This window comes from Dama dama, chromosome 27, assembly GCF_033118175.1.
Source record: "Dama dama isolate Ldn47 chromosome 27, ASM3311817v1, whole genome shotgun sequence".
In the NCBI taxonomy this organism is placed as follows: domain Eukaryota; kingdom Metazoa; phylum Chordata; class Mammalia; order Artiodactyla; family Cervidae; genus Dama; species Dama dama.
In genome coordinates this window covers 44,701,606-44,717,325 of record NC_083707.1, presented here as the reverse complement: position 1 = coordinate 44,717,325, position 15,720 = coordinate 44,701,606, and the positions used below count along the sequence as shown (strand labels likewise).

The 15,720-nt window shown below is 43.7% G+C and overlaps 1 protein-coding gene and 1 long non-coding RNA gene across 3 annotated transcripts in view; one reads left to right on the top strand and one right to left on the bottom strand.

Annotated features, from left to right (window-relative positions):
- SETBP1 (SET binding protein 1) overlaps positions 1-1,895 on the bottom strand; it is a 399,670-nt gene extending 397,775 nt beyond the window's left edge. The window contains exon 1 of one of the 2 annotated variants that reach the window (XM_061131388.1): positions 1,776-1,895. The gene's annotated coding sequence lies outside the window, so the exon portion shown is untranslated. Of the gene's footprint in view, positions 1-1,089; positions 1,109-1,775 lie in introns of those variants that run through there. The other variant, XM_061131389.1, reaches the window with a different exon arrangement.
- A 1,033-nt stretch (positions 1,896-2,928) lies between these two features.
- On the top strand, positions 2,929-4,093 carry LOC133047712 (uncharacterized). Its single transcript, XR_009690817.1, has 3 exons — positions 2,929-3,092; positions 3,211-3,321; positions 3,759-4,093. It is a non-coding gene; the product is annotated as an uncharacterized LOC133047712 (long non-coding RNA).
- Positions 4,094-15,720: the final 11,627 nt, after the last annotated feature.

Genomic DNA, 15,720 nt, shown 5'->3' with positions numbered 1-15,720 from the left:
TGCACAAAACTACAGGAAAGGAAAAACAGGATGAAGAGTAAAGGAATGAAAAGGAACAGAATTTAAAAAAATAATGTAAGAGGAAAACAAGTAGTATTAGTATTTCCATAAAGACCATAGACTCCAACTAACTTTTTTAAAAGGTGTGGATAGTGGTGGAGGGGATGGGGAGGCTTGAAAGAAAAAGTAGCTGTGGTAGAATTCCAAAATAAACTGCCCTTTCAGAGGAGAGCTTCTGCAGGGATAAAGAGACACACAAATTGGCCTTTTAGCATTAGATGTCAACCATGAGATTATCAGGACAGTTTATTTGAAGCGGAAATGAATCGGAAATCCTTCCCTCAACAATCCTCTTAGACCAATATATACACCTTCAGAACCCACATAGGCACACATAAAGAAGAAATGCAGCATCAAGGGGCAATAAGAACCCCCTCCCCACACCAGCAGTACCTCTAGCCTCATCTCACACTTCCAACTGCACAACTTTCCGATCTCCAAAGAAAATATTTCCAGTTGGATCCTCTTTCAGAATTGTAACTGGTGTGGGTTGTGGGAGGAGGGGTGTGTGCAGCCTGTCGGGGATGGGGACTGGAAGACAGCATTTCGGTAGTTACTTATTTTTGTAGAGCCAGCATGCTCTACCGATCAGAAATTGCTATTACCCAACAAAGCTTCTATCACAAACAGACACCAAAAACAGCATCAGCGTTATCACCATCTTGCTAAAGATCTGCCCGGTCCAGTTTACCTGACTTTGTCTCTGTGGAACTTCTTGGACAGTATTGTAGTCAAAGGGATAATGGTTTGAAAGACAAAAACAATAAATCGATACTGAAGGGCTCCCTTTCAGGAGTTATTTCCCACTGGAAACCACCGAACGGGAAAGCCTGTCGTTAATTCCCAAGCCCACGGCTCCTCTAGAAACACACACAATGCGTGCTTTCAAAAAGGGCATTCGTCTGCTTTTAAGGGAATTCCTGTCTTTTCAGAGTCCCAAAACCGGAGAGCACGAGAGAGACTCAGATCCATTGATTAAGATTTTAAGAAAAAGACTAACACAGAACCACGACACAAGCACACACCAACCTTGGCCGGCTGGACCACTTCTTCCCTGTTCTTCTTTCTATTAACGACACGTTAGATTCTGATACATTCCCCCCCCCCCCCGCCCCCGCCACCTACCCACCCACCCCCAAAATCCAACTAGATACAATGTAGCTCTCTAGCTCCACTTAACCTGCAAGTTACAAAGAGAGAGGGAAAAAAATATCCTGCCGCCTTCCCACTCCTTTCCCTACCCCCTCCCCCTCTAGAGTCCACTCCACCAACGCCAAACCCGCGAGCCCCAGCAGTCGGCGGCCGGACGGAGGGAGGGAGGGAGGGTGCAAAAGGCGGGGGGAGGGGGAAGGCCGGGGCGGAGTGGGGGGGGGGGGGATCAGATTAGGCCAAACTCAATAAGGTCCCAGACCTCCAGCCCGACGCTGCCACCCTCGCCGCCACCACCGAGTCACTTCAAATGAGCCAGCATCTTTGCCCACGGCCGGCTGGCCGGAATCGCGCCCATCCTCCGCAGCCTCCCCGGGACCGGCATCCCGCCCCTTCGGCCCGGTCTCCCAGTTCCCGCCGGTGCAAAGTCAAAGCCCCGGCGAGGCAGCGTTAACTTTTGCACGCGGAGAACACACACCGCCCCTGGCCCCGGGCGTGCGGGGGCCCGCGGCGCGGCGGGAGGCTGGGCGCCGAGCTCCCGGGCCAAGGTCGCTGCGCGTGCTCACCCACGGCTCCGGCTCCGCTGGCCCCGGCGCTCGCTCAGATCCCGGCTCCCGTCGCTCGCCCGAGCCCCCGAAGGTGCTGCTGCGGCAACTCCATGGCGATGAGCATCTGTCACACGGCGAGCCGCGGGCGGGCCGCCCTCGCTCGGGGGGCGCCGGGGCCCCCGAGCGCGCGGAGGCGGAGGCGAGCGGCGGGCGCCCCGGCCGGCCCCGCGCTTCCCGCCCGGCGCGGCCGCCTCCGCCGCGCCACCGATTTACAGAGAGAGATATCAAGGGGGAAAATGGCGTCTCCGGAGCCCGAGGAGTCCTGGAGTAATCACATTCACACACACACACACAGACACACACACACACACACGCCCGCACGCACACACTCGCACACAGCGCGCCGCGGGCTCGGCTAATTTTAGCAGGAACCCCCCTCCCAAATTATATATATATCCCAGTCTATCCAATCAATGCTATTTTTTTTTCCTTTTCTTCAAAGGATGGATTGGAGCCTTAAAAAAAAAAAAATGTTGCCGGGTTCGGGCTCGCAGGAGGCGGCGCGCGAAGGGCGAGGGCGCTTTTGCTGAGCTGTGCAGTTCGGTCCGCGGCGCCGGGCGGCCCAGCCCGCCCGCTCGTCTGCCCGCGGTCGCTAGTGCTGCCGCCGCCGCCGCCGCCGCCGCCGCTCCATGGCCGCGCCCGCCCCGCGCCCCCGCCGCGTCCCCTCGCCACCCGCCCGCGTCCCCGGCGAGCGCTGGAGTGGGGTCGGGCCCGAGTGGCTGCCTCCCGCGCCCTCTCTCGAGTCCCGGAGTCCTACTGAAAGGAAGGGGGAGGGCGCGGGCGGGGGAGGGGGAGGATCGCAGCGGCCTCGCGGCAGAGCCCAGCGGGGACCGCCACCCCGCGATCTGCCTTGGCAGGGGTGCGGGCGCCCCACACCACCGCTCGCCCCGCCGACCGGGGGGCCGCCTCCCCGACTTGAGCCCGGGGAGGCACAGCCAGGAACCTGCGAGCGACCTCCCTCCCTTCACCCTCCCTCAGTGAATTTCTGTGGATTTCGATCCATGGGAGGGAGTGGGGCTCGGGCCGGGGGTGAAGGAAAACAGTTCGTGGAGGCGGATCGGAGACCCCTCGCCGCCGTCGCGCCCCTCCCGCTCCCCGGCGCCCTCGCGGCCCAGTGGCTCTGCGCGCCCGAGTCCGCGGCGGAGACTGGGCGGCCGCGGGGACTGCCGCGGGCTCGGCTCCGGGGCTCAACACTGCCACTGTCTGACACAACAGCAGCAGTGTCGCGGGAGCTGCGCGGCCGAGGCGCGAGATGTGATAGGCTCTGAAAACTGGGTGCGTTTTTTTTTTTTTTTTAACCTGGTAATTACATTTCAGGGGGTTATTATTATTATTTTTTGTCAAGCGACATGTATGCATTCAGATGCATATGTGCATTTTCTCGTATTCACAGACATTGGACCGCTGATGAGGGAAAGACAACCAGAGAGACGACGCTGGCGTGCGGTTCTCTATTCAGGGTGGTGAAAAGGAGGAGGAATGTCTTCAATTCATACAAAATGTGGTATTTTAATCTCCTTGACTGTTTGTATGCGGGGCTGCAAAAGTGGACCTATTCAGGCCACTCAGTGGCAACCCCGGGCAACTGAGGAATGTAACTCCCTCAGGGGCGTGTCTGCGTTATGGGACAATATAGAACAGATAGGGATTCAGACAGGTTTTGCCAGTGGTTTGAACTCAAAAGACGCGGGGTGGAGTTTACTCAAAGCTGGCATTCTGAGAGGACTCCTGCCTACCACGTTTTATATTGAGAGTTTTGGGACTGTGGATTGAGGAATGATTTGGTAGTGGTTGGGAATGACCCCCCAGTGTGATGTCAATCACATGTCAATCACATGTCAATGTGATGGGACCAATTACATCAGGCACTGCCGACCTGGGTCGGCTGCTGGTGTGAATTCTGTCACAGAGCCTCCTCACTCTCATCACTCTTTTTTACAGAAAGGATGCAGTGAAGTACAGCAACGGAGACTATTCTGGGAGGACCCAGCAACTCCTATCCTGGCCCATTTCCCTGGATCCGTTTCAGTTCGATCCTGAATAGATCACTGCCCTCTGACCCAAGTGTTCTGACCGACGTGCTTTTTTTCAGAGAAACGTTCCGACCGGCCAGAAACGTTTCCTCTGTTACTCATCACAGCGAAAACTCTGTTAGAGCAATGTTTCAGTAGGTCTTCTGTTACCCATATACCGGAGTATTGTTATTAGTGGGAAGGTAATACTTAATTAGGGAAAAAAAAAAAATCAGCAGGGCATATGAACTGATGATAGAAATAAAGATAAAGGCATAAAATATGTTGTCAAAACAATGGTTCTGTGTGATCAGATGACTTTTGTCTCATTCCTTCTGTACCTAGATTTCTGAAATCCTGTCCCAAAGGCCCTAGAGGACTAAGATAGCATGTGGGTTTTCTTTCCCTACACTTTCCAAATGGAAAAACTGAGCTCCAGAAATCAGAAGGGTTTGCCTATGAGCATATAACTGGCTGGTGTCATCTGAGCCAGAACTAAAGTTTGTTGCCCAAGTCCTTCCCTTCTATAACCTTAGCATATTAAGTCTCCCATCCTGTGTCGTTGTGTTTCTTTGAACAGCAGCTCAGAGAAGCACATTACATATTAAAAATTCAGTATAATAGATGATAAATAAGTCTACAGAATTACAGTGCAATAAAAGTTTACCCAAGAGATCACCTATTCAAAACCCATCATCTTAACATTGAAGAAACAGAGATAGAGATGTGGTGGACTGCCCCCAGTCATTAAATTAAGACAGAGCCATAAATAGACTGTGTGTCCTTTGACTTTTTATTCAGTGTCCCTTCCTTAAATGTAGCCCATTTTTTGATCAAGGAGTGAGAACTGAGAAGAGGAGAAGGGAAGGGGGGTCTTCTCACTCTTTATTTTATATAGCTATATATAAAGTGCACATACATATACACATATGTATCTACATACACTAATATACATTACATATATATTTTTACATATTTGACATTTTTAGTGTATAATCATGTATATTAATAATATAACATATAACTTTGTATACAATAATAAGATATTCCTGGAAAAAAGTGAAGCCCCACCCCTGAACAATATGCTCGTTGATGGAGTGGGAACTGTATTCAAATTCTAGCTAAATATGACAGGAATTCTTATCTACTTTTCCTAATAGGCCACTTTCTGGTTATCTAAGAACCAGATCCTAACACACTGAAAGTCTGAAGCTGCCAAAGAATTTCATCTGAAAATTAGTTCCATGCAATTTTAAGATACCTATTCTGAGGGCCCCAGGATCCTTCAGAAAATAAAAAGACAATCTGAGCAGCTGATGGGAATGCACGCAACATATATGTCTTAGTCCTACATAGTCTCCAAAGTCAGCATCTTGCTGTCACTCAGCAAATAATTATGTAGCATGAACTATATTAGACAAGATAGTAGCAACAAGAGATTCAAACTCAACATTCACAACCAAGAGAGATTGACATGCAAGCTTCTAACTACATCTAATGTATGTAAATATCAGAAAGGGATGTTTACAAAGTACACAGAGCACAGTTGCAGAAATGGTAGAGGGTAAAGTCAGAAATCATATCTTCTTGACAATTGCTGCATGTTTAGTGTGGGTTGGGTTGGCCAAAAAGTTCCTTTGGTTTTAAGTAACAATAAAGACATTTTTAAGGGGTTAGGGAGTACGTGGCTTCCCTGGTGGCTCATATAGCAAAAAATCTGCCTGCAATTCAAGAGACCCAGGCTCGATCTCTGGGTTGGGAAAATCCCTTGGAGAAGGGAATGGCAACCCACACCACTGTTCTTGCCTGGATAATCCCATAGACAGAGAAGCCTGGCGGGTTGCAGTCCATAGGGTCACAAGGAATCGGATATGACTGAGAAACTTCCATTTTACTTTCACTTAAAGACATTTTTCATTTTCACAAAGAATTTTATTGAACAACATATTTACCATTTTGTTCCACTATCTTCTGCCATTTTTCAGACAACTTCATAATTCTATCTTCCCAAAACTTTTTAACTTTTTGAGCAAAGAACTATTCTAGATACCTTTTATAGTCTTCCAGGGAATTGAAATCTTTTCCATTAAAAGAATTCTATAAAGACTGAAATAAGTGGAAATCCAAAGGTGCAATGTCTGATAAATACCACAGATGAATCAAAACTTCCCAGCCAAGCGGTAACATTTTTTGTGTGATCATCAAAGAAACGTGATCTTGTGTTATCGTGATGGAAGATTATGCATTTTCTGTTGACTAATTCCAGATGCTTTTCATTGAGGGCTGCTTTCAGTTGCCGGAATTTGGAGCACTACTTGTTGGAATTCATCATTTGGTTTTCCAGAAGGAGCTCATGATAGAAGACTCCCTTCCAATCCCATCATATACACAACATCACCTTTTTTGGATGAAGACTGGTTTTTGTTATGGCTGGTGGTGGTTCATTTGCAGGCCCCACAGGCTCTTCCATTCCACCTTATTGTACAGTATCCACTTTTTGTTGCTTGTCACAATTTGTTTCAAAAATGGAGCATTTTCCTTATGTGTAAGCGGGGAGTGGCATGCAGAAATATGATAAGTAAGTGTCTGTTTTTTGTTGGGTTTTTTTTTGGCTTTACTTGTGTGGAACCCAAACATCAAAGCACTTAACATAAGCAAGTTGATGTGAGTGATTTTTAACACTTGATTTGGATAGTTTGAGTATGTCAGCTATCTCCCATGAGGTATAACATTATTTGTTCTCAATGTCTCTATTTGATCCCTATCAACTTCATGGTTGGGTCTACCCAACCATGGAGCATTGCCAAGTAAGACACCTCCAGCCCAAAACTTTGCAAACCACTTTTGACATGTTTGCTCAGTCACATTAACTTCCCCATACACTGCACAAATCTTTTTTTTTTTTTTTTTTTTTGCATTTCAGTTGTGTTTTTACCTTTCTTGAAGTAATACAGCATAACATGCCAAAAATCTTACTCTTTACTTCCATTTTCAATATTAAAACAGTGCTGCCCAGAAGTTTACCAATTTTGATTTTTTTTTTTTTTTAATGCAGGCTACTATGACAATATAGGACAGAAATGGTAAGGACCAAACAGAAGCAGAAGAGATTGGGAAGAGGTGGTGAGAATACCTGGAAGAACTGTACAAGAAAGGATTAAAGATGCAGATAACCATGATGGTGTTGTCACGCACCTAGAGCTGGGCACCGTGAAGTGTGAAGTCAAATGGGCCTTAGGAAGCATTACTATGAACAAAGCTAGTGGAGGTGATGGAATTACAGCTGAGGTATTTCTAATCCTAAAAGATGATGCTATTAAACTGCTGTAATCAATATTCCAGCAAATTTCAAAAACACAGCAGTGGCCACAGGATTGGAAAAGGTCAATTTTCATTCCAATCCCAAAGAAGGACAATGACAAAGAATGTTCAAACTACCGTACAGTTGCACTCACTTCACCTGCTAGCAAGGTAATGCTCAAAATCCTTCAAGCTAGGCTTCAGCAGGACATGAACCAAGAATTTCCAGATGTACAAGCTGGGTTTCAAACAGGCGGAGGAACCAGAGATCAAATTGTCAACATTCTTTGGATCATGGAGAAAGCAAGGAGTTCTAAAAAACATCTCCTTCTCCATTGACTACTCTAAGCCTTTGACTGTGTGGATCACAACAAACTGTGGAAAAATTCTTAAAGAGACAGGAATACCAGACCACCTTACCTGTCTCCTGAGAAGCCTGTATGCAGGTAAAGAAGCAACAATTGGAACCTTACACAAAACAACAGACTGGTTCAAAATTGGGAAAGGAGTACAACAAGACTGTATATTGTCACCCCGGTTATTTAACTTCTATAAAGGGTACATCACACGAAATTCCAGGCTGGAATCAAGATTTCCAGGAGAAATATCAACAACCTCAGATACTCAGGTGATACCACTCTAATGGTAGAGGAACTAAAGAGCCTCTTAATGAGGGTGAAAGAGGAGAGTGAAAAAGCTGGCTTAAAATTCAACAGTAAAAAAACTAAGATCATGGTATGCTGTCCCATCACTTTATGGCAAATAGAAGGGAAAAAGGTGGAAGCAGTAACAGATTTCATTTTGGGGGCTCGAAAATCACTGCAGATGGCGACTGCAGCCATGAAATTAAAAGACAGTTGCTTATTAGAAGGAAAGCTATGATAAACCTAAACAGTGTATTAAAAAGCAGAGATGTCAAAGCTATGGTTTTTCCAGTAGTCGTGTATGGATGTGAGACTTGGACCATAAAGAAAGCTGAGCTCCAAAGAATTGATGCTTTCGAGTTGTGGTGCTGGAGAAGACTCTGGAGATCCCTTTGGATTACAAAGAGATCAAATTGGTCAATCCTAAAGGAAATCAACCCTGAATATTCTTTGGAGGGACTGTTGCTGAAGCTGAAACTCCAGTACTTTGTCTACCTGATACGAAGAGCAAATTTGTTGGAAAAGACCTTGATGCTGGGAAAGATTGAAGACAAAAAGAGAAGAGGGCAGCAGAGGATGAGACTGTTAGATAGCATCACAAACTCTGGGAGATAGTGGAGGTGTGCTGCAGTCCATTGGGTCTCAAAGAGTCTGACATGACTTAGCAACTGAATAGCTAAGAGAGTTGTCACAATACAATCTAACAAAATTGTTTTGAATAAAGTTAAAGACAAATAAGTGTCACTAGACTCACCTTATGGAAAAACACTAATAAACTTTTGGACCAATCCAATATCTATTTAACATGCACATTTCTTTCTATCCTTTTACACATATACTTTTGTCCCCTATGTCCTGTTTTTCCAACCAAAGAAAAAGTTTTGAGGACAGTGCTGTGCTTTACATAGGCAATGTCAATAAATCTAGGCAAGAATAAATGTTCCCCTGATATCACCAAATAACTGACTTGCTCCTCCTAGACTGTTGATCTATGCTTTATACATCCCTATGCCTAACTGGTAAAATAATCATAATAATACTGCTCCCACCCGAGGCTACACACCAGAGATACTGTATGGAGCTGCAAGTTAATCATGTCTCTATGTGGCCTAAGAGCCAGATAAAATACATATATACAAACAAGGTATAATTCAAAGTACAAAGGTAGGTAGTGTCATTTTCTCATCTCTGAAACTAAAGGTAGAAAGAAATGAGTCAAATGCATCCATTCTTTTTTTGTAAGAAGTTGAGATCAAATAGTATAATCAAACCCTCAGAGCCAGTTATCTTCCCTTTTCGGTTCAAATACTGTATTGATTCTCATTTTTTTAGAAAATGAAGTGTTGTTTTTATCTAATATAGTGCTTCTCAATACTTACTGTGAATCAGAATTACCTGAAGGAATTACTGATGTTTGAGACCCATACTGATTTAATTGGTCTTAATAATAAACGCCCTGGGTGCTTCTAATATGCAGCCAGCATTGATAATCACTAATCCAATAGAAAGACCATGCCCCATAAAGTGACCGTGACATTTAGAAAGTCCTATCCTCTTAGGTTTTGTTTTGTCGTTGTTCAGGCGCTAAGTTATATCTGACTCCTTGTGACTCCATGGATTGCAGCAAGTCAGGCTTCCCTGACCTTCATTATCTCCCAGGGTTTGCTCAATTTCATGTCCATTGAGTCAGTGATGCTATGTAACCATCTCATCCTCTGCTGCCCACCTCTCCTTTTGCCTTCGATCTTTCCCAAGATCGAAAAGGTCTTTTCCAATGAGTTGGCTCTTCCCATTAGATGGCTAAAGTACTGGAACTTCAGTTTCAGCAACAGTCCCTCCAGTGAATATTCGGGATTAATTTCCTCCTAGGATTGACTGGTTGGATCTCCTTTCAGCCCAAGGGACTCTCAAAAGTCTTCTCTAGCACCACAGTTTGAAAGCATCAATTCTTCTGTGTTCAGCCACTTTCATGGTCCAACTCTCACATCCATACACGACTACTGGAAAGACCATAGGTTTGACTACACAGACCTCTTACGTTCAGTTCAGTTCAGTTCAATCGCTCAGTCGTGTCCGACTCTTTGAGACCCCATGAATCGCAGCATGCCAGGCCTCCCTGTCCATCACAAACTCCCAGAGTTTACTCAAACTCATGTCCATCAAGTCAGTGATGCCATACACCCATCTCACCCTCTGCCGTCCCCTTCTCCTCCTGCCCCCAGTCCCTCCCAGCATCAGGGTCTTTTCCAATGAGTCAACTCTTCGCATGAGGTGGCCAAAGTACTGGAGTTTCTGATGTTAGGTAGCATTAAAGAAGTTGTACCTACCTAAAGAAGTTGTACCTACCTAAAGAAGTTGCACCAACAGAGGTGATAGCCACAGTAAATTGTAGTAATTTCTGGAGTTTGGGGGTAATTCTGGAAATGTAAAAACTGGGAGTTTCTTCCAATGATGTTATGAAAAGACCACCAACCAGATTGTTAAGAAGACTAATTTCTAAGCTTATTTTGGAATGTTATCTAATCTTTCTGACCTGCAGATACCACTTGCAAAAAAGGAGAGGTATCTCTAAGGACCAAGCCAGCTCTAGGATTCTCTCCATTTTTTATTCCAGGACAAAAGAGAGTCCCAATAGGTCAGTGAGAACATACTGCTAACAGTCAGAGTAGGATGTGAAAGCTATCCTTAAATGTAAGATAGGCATGCATGTGTGTTCAGTCGTGTCCAACTCTTTGTGACCCCATGGACTGTAGCCTGCCAGGCTCCTCTGTCCATGGAGCTTTCCAGGCAAGAATACTGGAGTGGGTTGCCATGCCCTCCTCCAGGGGATCTTTCCACCCCAGGGATGGAACCCACGTCTCCTGTGTCTCCTGCATTGGCAGGCGGATTCTTTACCACTGGGAAGCCCAAATGTAAGAAAGACATTAGAGAAAATAGGGATTAGTTTGCTTGATCTGCTCTGTAGGGTATAGTGAGCCCCAAACAGCCCAGATAATGGGGAGGCAGATGTCAGCTCAATATAATGGAACCTAAGATGGAGGAAATGGCAACCTACTGCAGTATTCTTACCTGGAAAACTCCATGGACAGAAGTGCTTGGAGGGCTACAGTCCAAAGGGTTTCAAAGAGTTGGACACCACTGAGCAACTGAGGATGCATGCATGCCTTAATAAAAACATTTTTAAAAATAAGATGATTTCATGATTGAACCTAAGATGAAAACAGATCTTCTTAAATAGTAAGGAGCTTGCTGGCCTGAGAAGAGCTCCAGAAAAGGTTGTGTATCCTTATTGTTCACATCCCTTGTCCATAACCTGTGAACTTCTTGAGGTCAAGGACTCTGCATTATACCTCCATATCTTCACTAAATAAAAGTGTACCTGGAGCCCAGTGTATGTCCAGTAAGGGTTAGTGGAATGTAAAAAATATTTAACAATATGACACAGAGCCAATTGGTCAGAATGGACACTGACACATGGCTTTGCTCAGCTAGTTGATATTGCTTTAGTTTTTGGATCCTTTGGAAGTTCTGGAAGGAAAGGATAATAGAGTGAAAGGTATGAGGTGAGTTTGGAACAATAGTTATTTAAAAATTCTAATATTTTGGCACCATTATCCTATCCATGCATATTAGATGAACATTGCTTTTATATCATGAAAAATGAATTGATGAGTGAATCAATCAGTAAGAGTTACAGTAGAGAGATAGAAAATGGTAAACTTGAACTCTAGTCCTGTTCTGCCAGTAATTGACTGGGTAAAGCTGAATACATTATTTCAGCCACCCTCTACCTTAGTTTCTTCATATATAAACTGAGAACTATAATCTTACCCTAAGATTATAATCAATTAGGGCTTCCCTGATAGCTCAGTTGGTAAAGAATCAGCCTGCAATACAGGAGACCCTGGTTCGATTCCTGGGTCGAGAAGTTCCACTGGAAAAGGGATAGGCTACCCACTCGAGTACTCTTGGGCTTCCCTTGCGGCTCAGCTGGTAAAGAATCCGCCTGTAGTGCAGGAGACCTGGGTTCGATCCCTGGGTTGGGAAGATCCCCTGGAGAAGGGATAGGCTACCCACTCCAGTATTCTGGCCTGGAGAATTCCATGGACTGTGTAGTCCATGGGGTCGCAAACAGTTGGACACAACTGAGCAACCTTCACTTCACTTCACTTCAAGATATCAGTCATCATGAGTCTTACAGGAGATATCAGATACAAAGTTACATTGCAAAGCTAAATAATTCTGTTCAAATACTGGCTTTTAATATGATGTGGGCATTTAAATGACACCATTCAGATGAAGCCTAATTCTACCCCCTCTGAGGTTCACAGGACATTCTTCTCCTCTAAGAAGTGAGAAGGCAATTTTTACTCGTGGTTACTCTCACCCCAGCCCCATTTTGGAAAGGGTTTGTCTCTCCAGTGGCTTCCCCTGATGCTACTGTTGTTGCTAAGCAACAAAGAGCTAAGCAGGAGCAAAATGTAATTGTCCCAGGAAGGGAATTCCAGGTCTGACAATGACTGGATTGTAATTTTGGAATCTTTGCCTTCTTGAATGCAAGAAATTCACCTCAGGAAGATTTCTTATCACAGGGTTCCTTCTGCAGATGCTCCAAGAGGGCAGCTTTCACTACTTGAAAGGTGGGGGAAGGAGCATTCTTCTGGGTCGTCACTTTCTGGCTCCCTGGCACACTTTTTGTCACTGCGATTTCAGAGAGCCCCACATCTGCAGCAAGATTTGGAATGTTCCCAATTCCTAACCAAGCCTTAGGAGCCCAGCTATAAGAAATTTATGTGTATATCACTGTGTATGGCTCAGGAGCTGAAAGGAGATCGGGAGGAATACTACAGGTGATGCAAGGTCTTCATTGCCCCTAAAACCCCACCTACTTGATCCAAAACAGACAGAGGTATGCACAGAAAGGTGTTGTAAGGACTGCTTGTTTATATTGAGGGGAATTTATTGAAAGGATACAGAGGAACCTCATGGAAGGCAAATACAGGAAGTATACCAGGCCTTGTGGAATCTGGGAAGTTGCCAGGCAGCTCTTCTCTCTCTTCCTCTCCAGGTTTACACTGTCTCTTGTCTGTGCCTTTTTTATCTATTGGTTTCACCCTTTCAGAGACAAAGGTCAAGGGCTGTGAAAGGAAACCTGCTTGAGGAAGCTGAAACAAATTCCTCAAAGTTACCACCCTAGTTTGTAGAACTGGGCTTTGAAACTCAGTAGTCTGATTCCAGACCCTACTCTCTTATTCACAGACCCACACAGCTGCTCTACTGCAGTACTGCCTAGTCAAGAAGCAGCGCAGAGACACCAGGATGTTCCTTAAATCACTTCTTTAGAATGAATTGAATGAGCTTGTTGATTTCAGCCTTCTAAATAAACACAATCACAGTAACATTAAACCTTTGAATTATAGAGCTGGAGGGTCCATTAAAGATCATTTGGACCAAGAAATTCACTTAAGAGAGGAGAGAAAACTGAGAACCAGAAAGATAAACTAATACATTTCCCAAATTTCGAGGCAGATGACAAAGCCAGGTTTTGAAACCAGATCATTATACTCAGCTACCAGGGCTTAATTGTATCCTCTGCAAACCAACTCAGACTATGAAAAAGAGAACTAAGAATTAGGAGCTTCCCTGGTGGCTCAGTGGTAAAAAAATTCTCCTGCCAGTGCAGGAGACACGGGTTCAATCCCTGATCCAGGAAGATCCCACATGCCACAGAGCAACTAAGCCCATGCACCACAAAAATTGAGCCTGTGCTCTAAAACCCAAGAGCCACAACTATGGAGCCCACGTACTGCAGCTACTGAAGCCTGCATGCCCTGGAGCCCGTGCTCCACTATAAGAGAAGCCACTGCAATGAGAGGCTCACGCACCACAACTAGTGAGTAGCCACTTCTCACCGCAACTAGAGAAAGTCTGCAGGCAGCAATGAAGACCCAGCACATCAACAAATAATAAATAAATAAAATTATCTTAAAGAAAAGAACTAGAAGGTTCACCAAATGGCATACCCATGAATCTTCAAAATAGGGAGGTTTGCACATGCTCTCTTTTAGAAAATAATTTAGCATATACTTTTGTGATTGTCTATTCTTTACTCCAAATTATAGACCAGAGGAAATAGGTTGAATAGGGTTGAATCCTTCATGGTTAGACTGATATTCTCTCAGAAATTATTTTAACTTTTGTCTTGAAATAATTGAGAGTGAGAAGGTGTATTAGAGGGAAAAGTAGAAGAAAAATATATTTTGAGAAGTTAAAAATAAGAAATTATATGTGGGGTATTTCTGAAAACAATTGGTAGCACAAAAGCAGGAATCCTGGCTCAGATAGTAAAGAATCTGCCTGCAATGATGGAGACACAGGAGGTGCAATCTCAGTCTCTGGGTCAGGAAGATCCCCTGCTGAAGGAAATGGCAACTCAGTCCAGTATTCTTGCCTGGAAAATCCCACGGACAGAGGAGTCTGGTGGACTACAGTCCATGGGGTCCCAAAGAGTTGGATACAGCTAAGTGGCTAACATGCACACACAAAGCAAAATCAATTATTTGATGTCATATGTTCATATTGAAAGATATAGGATTCATCCATTCAACCTACAAGTTACTGGGTACAGGGCATAATGAAAAGGACTGTGAGATGTATAAAGAAGGGTAATATACCATCTCAACATGGTAGACATTCTCAATCTAGGCAAGATCTCACAAGCTTTAGTTTCCAATCTGCAGAGAAGTTGATTCAAGATCATTCTAAATTCAATCAGAAATAATGATCAAGTATAATAACTTACAATTTTGCTTATCCAGACCCTCAGTTAGTTTTACCAAGTAATCACTTTCTGAACATCTCACATAGTATTATAAATAAACAATTTCCCTTGTAGAAAATATTTAGGTACCTGTAGGTGATTATATAGTCTATAATCAATCTGTATCATCTACTGTTAAAACTAGAAAAAAACTGGTATCTAGGATGATCATCAAGCCCTGAGACTTTCTTCAATCAATTAAATTATATGTGTCTGTGTATGTATTTCCATTCTAGCCCTCAGCTTCTCAACAGTGAATTCCTATTCATTAGATAAGAAGATATCTAATACAAAAGATTATATAATAATACAAAAGATTATATAATAATACAAAAGATTATTATATAATATAAAATATTATTATATAATATAAAATAATATATTGGTTTATTATTATTATATTAATATATGATAATATTATACATCATATATTAAAAAGATTATTATATAATACAAAAGATTATACTAAGATACAAAATACTAAGTACAGTGGTTATTGGGATGGTAAGTAGGAAGATGGGAATAGTTTCCATTTATCTAATGTACCTAGATTATCTTTTTTTCCTAATTGAAGTATAGTTGTTTTACAATGTTATGTTAGGTGTTAAATTCAGATATACAGCAAAAGTGATATATATATATATATAGATATATATAGATATATATATATAGATGTTCTTTTTCAGATTCTTTTCCATTATAGGTTATTACAAGATATTGAATATAGTTCCCTGTGCTATACAGTAGGTCCTTGTTGTTTATAAATTTTATATATAGCAGTGTAGCATTATTTTTGTCTTCTGTATGAACTCTCATTTCTTCAGGTAGCCCACAATTCTGCTTATGGCGGTATACCATCCTTTGGAGGTTATGTTTATTTGTTTTTGCTGTTCAGTCACTAAGTCATGTCCGGCTCTCTGTGACCCCATGGACCACAGCACACAATGCTTCCCTGTGCCTCGCTATCTCCTGGAGTTTGCTCAAATTCATTTCCATTGAGTTGGTGATACCATCTAATCATCTCGTCCTCTGCCGCTCTCTTCTCCTTTTGCCTTCAATCTTTCCCAGCATCAGGGTCTTTTCCAAGGAGTCAGCTTTTTGCATCAGGTGGCCAAAGTATTGGAGCT